Consider the following 8,066-nt stretch of genomic DNA (forward strand, 5'->3'; position numbering starts at 1 on the left):
TAGTCCAACAACATCTGAAGGGCCACAGCTATTCCTGTTCATAGGGAGCCGTATTATACCTAGCCAGATCACTGGTCTGTCTAGCTCAGTGCTGGTTTGCAGAAGCTCTTTTGGGTTTCGGGCAAAGTTTTTTCGCCCAGCTGTAGCTGAACCGTCCAACATTGGATGGACCTGAGTTCAGAGGCAGATTTAGGGAAGCGCAACCAGTTCGGCCACACTGGTGGTCACCGAGCTGAGAGGGCACCGTAGGGGGCACTGCAACAATGACTAACAATTGAAGGCAAAAGGAAGAGGAGCACCAAAATCTGGCACCATTGCACAGGACAACACTGAATTTTTTAAGTCCGAAGTCTGCCACTGCCAAGTTCTAGCCTCATCAGAGGTGTGTGTGGGGGGGAACCTTTTCCTATCCACTTTCTCTACACCTCTACACCCTTTTCAGTGATGAAAAGCAATGAGGCCCCAATTTAGTAGCCCCACAAGATTGCTTTTCATTACTGACTGGGGAAAAAATAGGGGATGCTGTTCAACAGCATCAGGCAGCAGATGTCTTGCAAATAATTTTCTTCTACAGGATGTTGTTCACTGTTGGCTCTTTTGAAGATGGCAGGACACAAGCATGTGCCCTTGTTTAGTGGCACAAAAATAGACAAAAAATGTTTCTTGCCTCAAGATGTGATTTATATAGTGCACTACTACTGCATTAAATCATATTGTAGACCCTGGCGGGGCAACTCTACCATTAGACAGAGCAAGACAATTGATTTCAAGTAAATAATAATAATAAACCCAGTGAATTGTGATTTGTTATTGGCCCTGCCTGCACTATATATTTAAAGCAGTATCATACCACTTTAATCAGTCAAGGTTTCCCTGCAAATTCCTGGGAACTGTGGTTTATTAGGGGGTTTCCTAAGAACTTTCAGCACCTTTAATGTTTTTATATATGCTGTAAACTGCCTAGAGTGGCTGGGGAAACCCAGCCATATAGGTGGGGTATATAGAATGTTGTTGTTGTTGTTGTTGTTGTTAACCAACTGCACTTCCCAGGATTATTTGATGAAAGCCATGACTATTTAAAATGGTATGCTTCTGCTTTAAATCTATAGTACATATGAGGTGATTTTTTTTTCATTTCTGCTCTCAGGGAAAGAGGGAGCCAATTGTGAGATATTCTGTCTCAGGTGCCAAAATACCTTGAACAGTTTTGGAGACTCTGCACCTTGATTTTAGGATGTGAAAGAACGTTGTTGCTTCACCTCAGATAGGAAAATGTATTGGGCCAGGGTCTGTAGCCTGGCCTGTGTAAGTCCCAGATCTGCTCTCCTATGAATCAACAAACACCAAGAGGACAAGGTAAACTATTGCATCAATACATGTGAACCATTTTGTTTAAAAAAACAGCCAACATGTTTCATGAATGCAGATGGCTAAAAACAATGGAGGAAACTGAAGGAAGTGGCACCTGGAAGGATGCTTGTTTTGTTTACACAAAATTCCAGATCCAGGATACAATTTAAATAGATATACTATGCTGGTGACTTGGAATAACTCCTCAAGGGAACAGTCAACATCAAGCAAAAACAATGGGAGGCATTTTGAAAGATTTATAACACAGTAACTTGAAAGTCATACGGTAATTGATGAAGCCATAATTGATGAAGGTGTGATATAGCAGAAGAGGCAATGTACACAATCATCTGCAGCAGTGCTCTGGAATTTTTACTCCATTGGTTTTTGTTCTTAAATATATAGGACAAGCAGGTGAATAGAGGACATTCCCGATGTCCATTGAGTTTCACAGCTGCTTCCCACGAGGTTTCCCCACAGTTAAGTCCCATAGTGATGGACCTGCTCCCAAGTTGCATGCATAAGATGCCTGCTGTATTCAGGCAGCCAGATTCAATTCAAGGGCAGAGACTAGATCAGGGGTCAGCAACCTTTTTCAGCCGTGGGCCAGTCCACTGTCCCTCAGACCATGTGGTGGGCCGGACTATATTTTGCAAGGGGGGGGGATGGATGAACGAATTCCTATGCCCCACAAATAACCCGGAGGTGCATTTTAAATAAAAGCACACATTCTACTCATGTAAAAACACCAGGCAGGCCCCACAAATAATCTAGAGATGCATTTTAAATAAAAGCACACATTCTACTCATGTAAAAACACGCTGATTCCCGGACCGCCCATGGACCAGACTGAGAAGGCGATTGGGCCGCATCTAGCCCACGGGCCTCAGGTTGCCTACCGTAGCATAGGCGTCAACTCCCAGTAAGAAAAATACAGGATCAGCAGCAGCGCGGCACTGGAAGTCGTTTCTACGCATGTCCAGACATGCGCTGAAGCAACTTCTGGTGCCAGCGCTGCCTGATTTCTGGTGCCCAAACATGGGCAGAGCGGCACCCAGACATGCGCAGAAGGAGCCTCCCTGGCCGGTAGGAAATCCGGGGGATTTACAGGATTTTTTTCAATTCAGGGTAACAGCGGGAAACGGGTTTAAATACGGGGGTTTCCCGCAAAAAAACAGGAGACTTGACAGCTATGTGCCTACCCCTGGACTAGATGGTTCAGGAGTGATGGGAGATAGCTCAGCTGGCAGAGCATGAAACTTTTAATCTCAGGATTGTGAGTTCAAGCCCCACCTTGGACAAAAGATTCCTGCATTGCAGGGGGTTGGACTAGATTATCCTCGTGGTCCCTTCCAACTCTATGATTCTGTGATAAAGAGGTAAGGAAGGAGAAACATCCAAAGAGAAAACCATGCTGTGAGTGAGCAGCCAATTAGATCAATTCCCCCTGCAACACAAAGTCTGCAGACTTTTGACACACAAAGTGACTGCATGCATGGCTGGGGTGGGAGAGAGAAAGATAAATGGGAGAAGAGGCACTGAGAACCAGGAGGAGGCAATTTTGTGTAGAGTGTCAGCATCATGTTAGGATTATCTTGCTTTAAGACCGCTTTTTCTGCTTCATATGGGCAATCGTTTAGGCTGTGCACTCATTTAGGTAAAAATTGTAAGAGGTTTTCCAACACACACTAGAGCTCAAGGTAGTCAAGAGTAGGACATAAATCAACACACCTCGTATGTTCATCCAGCTCAACTCTAAAATGAATGAAGCTTTTGTTCCCATGACTGTTCTCAGAAGGTATGTACGGCTTTGACTCCCTTGAGACTTAAGCCTTTCTTTCTTTGGACTTCAAAACTATTTTCATTTAGAGATAGTGGATGGTCCCTGCCCCCCCCCCACATCCACATTCTTCTTTACTTACAGGGGAAACAAATGTATTGCAAAAAGCAAACAAAATTAAAGATCTAAAAAGCATTTAGAAAAATGATTCCATTCATTCACTTCCAAGGGTATTCTGTACATTTTCTATTTGCTAAACAGGGGGAAAAACAGGGGATGGGAGCAGAACATGTGTTTTACCAACAAGGCTTCATAGAGGACACTAGAACTAGGAAGGGGTGAAGTGGGGGGGGGGGAGAGAATTGTCCTACCAAAGTAGCAATTGGCAGCTGGGTTCTTCAGTACCATAATGGCAGTGTAGAAAACTGTCTCATTATGAAAGCAGCGTACCCTCCCGAGTTCTCATTTCTTAATGAAAGCTCCACTTTTAGCTACTACAGAAACTCACAGCCTCTTCTGTGATACCAAAGCTTCATATAAAGCCACACTGTAATTGAAACTAGTACTCTATTGAATTTTTTTTTAAAAAAGGATAGTAGCATCAGTCCATAGGCGTTTGAAATGGCAAACGCCTTAAAGAAGGAAGTCCAAATTCAAAGCTTGACTGTATCATTTATTTAACATGATTTTGATTATGAAGGCCCCTTACACAAAATTAGTACTAGGTCAACTCAGAAAAAGAAATTGACAACCATAACAATAAAATAAGCAACACAAAAAAAAATAAAAAGATACCTGCAAGACATCACCAGCATTGAACCAATTCACACTAAATGTAGCCAGTGATATACCACCAAATGCCTAGGAGTAGGGAAAGGTCTCAGCCTTCCACTAGAAAGTAGTAATGCTTGTCCCAAGCAAGCCTCAGTGGGGAAGAACCTTCAAACTGTAGCATCTAAAACTGCTGTTAGAGTTTGTTTCTTAAATGCATTTCACTTCTAGTTAATACATATGCAGCACAAGCCTGTCCATGTTAACTTGGAAGTAAGTCCTACTGTGTTCAGTGGGACTTAACATCCACAGAAAGAATGCATAGCTTTGTAGCCTTAATGTTGCAAACAGATCCTTCGTTGGTGTCACATTCCAAAACTGGACAGATTAGTGGATACAAAATGATCTAGACTAGAATAACAGTAATAATACTAAAGTATCCTTGCCATGGCTACATGAAAAGAAGTTTGAAGACATGACCCTGGCCGATATTTCAAATGCACAATAAAAGACAGTATTGAAACGAGCAAAGCATCTCAGGATGTATCTCAGGATGAGAATGTGAACTCCTCAAGAGTTAGGCAGTAAAAACTAGAAGCAAAGTCTTGGGGGGGGGGGAAGGAAACGGCACCCCTCCTGGAATTTAAGGTCAGGTATCCATGTGGTTTACAACCCACCAATGATCATTTGATTATATTTCAAATTAGTCAAACAAATGAGCTGTGGAGGAGGATTGATAAAACAAGATAAGGAGCTGAGGGGAATAGGCAGGCTAACAGTGGAAGACAATGAATGTGGAATTTAGACAAAGCACTTGTGACCAGAAAACAACACTGCATTTCACAACCTCTTAAGCAAGCTGCAAGAGCAAACCAAGCTCTGGGCACCCAGGAACAGACTGGCTAATGCAATCCACATTCAAGAGTGCTTCTGTATTTTTTCACCAACCAACTGACTATTGGCAAGGCCAATTCCCATATTAATAATTATTATCACACTGCAAAAACAGCAGCAGCAGCAGCAGCAGCAGCAGCAACAACAACAACAACAACACCCAGCACCATATGGCAAAGTGGGGGCAGGGGGGTACAAATATAAGAAACATAATCAACATCTCTACAAAGTAAGGAACTCATTATCTTTTTACCATGCAGATACATTAACAGGTATGTGTTAATATTGAATACCACCAGATTCTTCAAAGGCCACAGTCATGTTATTTTTTTCAGACATGTCCATCAGTCTGGGGATAAGCAATGTGATCATATACTCCCCCAATAATAAATAATTGCCAGAGTGAAGTTAGGGGACTTAAGAGTGGAATACTTAACCCACTTATCTGGAAGTAAACCCAACTACACTGTTAGGAACCAATAGATACACACACCTGGAGCAAGCCCAACGGACAAACAATGAGTCTCACACCTGAGTAGACATGCATAGGATTGCACTGTTAGTGTCCACACTGGAAGTCACCACCTGCACCAACTTCCTGAGGCATATAATGCAGGTGTGTGGGGAACCTGTGCAGCCATTCAGATACTGTTGGACTCCAATTCCAATCTGCCCCAGCCAGCACAGCCAATGGTCAGGGATCCCCTGAGTTGTAGCCCAGTGGCATTTGGTGGGACATCAGTTCCTGGTATAATGGAAAGGGGAAATAACAAGGTGGTCCTTCACCCCAGATGAGAAAGTACACATCCGCACCAATCACAGTTCTAGAAGCTGTGTATACATACTATACCTTTAAAGCACAAAGTACTTCCCTTCCCAGCAGAAAATAATCTTGGCAACTGTAGTTTTCCACTCATAGAGCTATAATTCCCAACACCCTTAAACTACAGTTCCCAGGATTCTTCAGGGGTGGGTGTGCTTTAAAGGTCTAGTGTGTACAAAATGCAGCGTATGAAGTAGCATGAACCTTCCATATTTTTCATTGCACCTCTACTGACAAATAAATACACATTTGGTTACATTTTAGCGGAAGCAATGTATTTAGGATTTTGCAACACATGAGGCGAGGGGAGGCTGAGAGCTGGAAGAGGAAATTGAAGGAAGTGCTGAATATAGTTTGCTGGACTCTCATCAGGGCTGTAATTATGCAGAGTGCAGGAGGGGAAAACTTGGATTCTGGCACATATTGGGAACAAGATTCAGTTTCTCTAGGGTCTTTCTATTAAAAAGAGAGCGTGCTTACAAGTTTCTAGTCCTTACAGACGTAAGGTACGGTAAGCTCACAAAGTTTGCAGCAAACTACCTAAAGAAATCTCAGAAAGGGACATTTCAGCTAGAGGGGAGGGGAGGGGCTGAAAAAGAGTTCCGGTAGTTGTGGGGAGGACGCCCTCTGTGCCTTGAATAGCTCCTTCCTCCCTAACCGGAATAAAACGATGCAAAGCAGTAAACACAGCAAAATGGTGCGAAATGTATATTAAAAAAATTAAAAAGTTTTTCCCGTGGGCTCAATGTGCAAGATTTATCCGTGCCCGCGTTCCTTGACCCAGAAACTAGATTGAACTGGTGCAGGATTCACACCCTGACCCTGACCCGTTCCCCTCCCCAACTCCTTAGGTGCACACTTCTAGCTTTGTCATGCTGCTAGAACACACGCGTCAAGGCAGCTAAAGTTGCCGAACGTTCTTGAAGGGCTCCGGGAAACCCGTGAGAAGCAAGTCCTCTCTTGGGTTCGCGGGGAAGCACGACGAAGCGGGCAAGCAGGTCGCCCCCCAGTCCATTCCCCGTTATTCATTTCCAAGAAATGGCACTGGTGAAATTATTCATTTTATATTCTCACCCACCCTCAAAAAAATCTCTCTCTCTCTCTCTCACACACACACACAAAGTGGGGCTTCATCAGAATTCTGGAGGAGGACCAGGGATGTTGCAAAATTTCCTCACCGAACCGGGGCTCGACTCGATGGCCTCTGCGCTCCCTTCCCAAGGCAGAGTCGGCATCCGTGTGGCCCCGAACCAACAGGACGCGTTTCTGAAACTGAGACGCCTTTCCCAGGCGACCTCAATCAGGATGAAACTCTACTGACATCCGCCGGGCTTCTCAGTCCGCCTCGGAGCCAGCCAAACGCGCCCTCCCCCCGGGCCCCCTCCCAACGAAGCCTGGTCACGAAGCCGAGAGACCCCGGGGCGCGCCCTCCCGCCACTTTGGAGCAGCCGCGAGCTCTCCAAGCCCCAGCTCAGTGCTGCGACGCCGCCCCGCGACGACAGACCTGCTCTGGACGCCTCTGCGTCTCGCCCATCCTCGGCGGCAGCCTAGCAGCGGCGGCGCTTCACGTCCTCTGCGCCGCGGCGCCCGGGGCAGCCCTTGCCATCGCCGTCCCGCCGCGAGCAACACTGCAGGCGTCGAGCTGCTGCTCAGCTGAGGGAAGAGGCGCGAAGCGGCCGCCCCAGGCTGGCCCCGCCCCTTCCCCGGACCAGGTGGCGGGCGGAGGAAGCCAGCTCGGCTCCCTCAGAGCGGCCGGTGGGCAGGAGCGGGGCTGAGGCGCGAGGCGTTGTTTCCTGACCGACTCCGTTGCTGTCTCCGCCGCCTTCCAAGTAAAGCCGCCCTTTACTTCCTCCTTTCCCGCCGCTGATTTCAAAATGTCAGAGGGTGAAGCGTTGTAGCGCCCGCCCGGCCTTCTGAAGAAGGCTGCTAGTCGCCACAGTCTGAGGCTCGCGCTTGATTCGGAAGTCAGCCCCACTGAGTGTCCGCTGGGGTCGACCTCTCTCCTTGGTCGGTAGCGCTGCAGCCCAGGGCCGGATTTAGGTTTGATGAGGCCCTAAGCTACTGAAGGCAATGGCGCCCTTTATAGGTCCAGCTGTCCTTCCTTTGTCAACAACAAATTGTAGGTGTTTTTTGTGTTGAATATATGCTATATGGTAATTTATGGACCTAATAGGTATCTAAGGCCATTTGCACATGTTGCCATGCAACCAGTCCATGCAGAATGTGGGCACTCTATATATAGAAATGAGCAAACCAGTGATATTTTAGGGAGCAGGCTAGCAGGCAGGGCCCATTACTTACATCATAGGAGCCTACGCAACACAAAACACTGTTGCTGTATGTAGGTTTTATTCTATTTGTTTTTTATCTTATATTTTGGAAATGTGCATCCCCCTTAATTTTTTTTTGGGGGGGGCCAAGAGAGTGGGGCCCTAAGCTATAGCTTGT

The 8,066-nt window shown here is 46.0% G+C and overlaps 1 protein-coding gene across 1 annotated transcript in view; it reads right to left on the minus strand.

Annotated features, from left to right (window-relative positions):
- PIK3R5 (phosphoinositide-3-kinase regulatory subunit 5) overlaps positions 1-7,221 on the minus strand; it is a 58,848-nt gene extending 51,627 nt beyond the window's left edge. Inside the window, exon 1 of the mRNA XM_035104694.2 lies at positions 7,123-7,221. The gene's annotated coding sequence lies outside the window, so the exon portion shown is untranslated. The remainder of the gene's footprint in view (positions 1-7,122) is intronic.
- Between the last annotated feature and the right edge of the window lie 845 nt (positions 7,222-8,066).

This window comes from Zootoca vivipara, chromosome 2, assembly GCF_963506605.1.
Source record: "Zootoca vivipara chromosome 2, rZooViv1.1, whole genome shotgun sequence".
Classification (NCBI taxonomy): domain Eukaryota; kingdom Metazoa; phylum Chordata; class Lepidosauria; order Squamata; family Lacertidae; genus Zootoca; species Zootoca vivipara.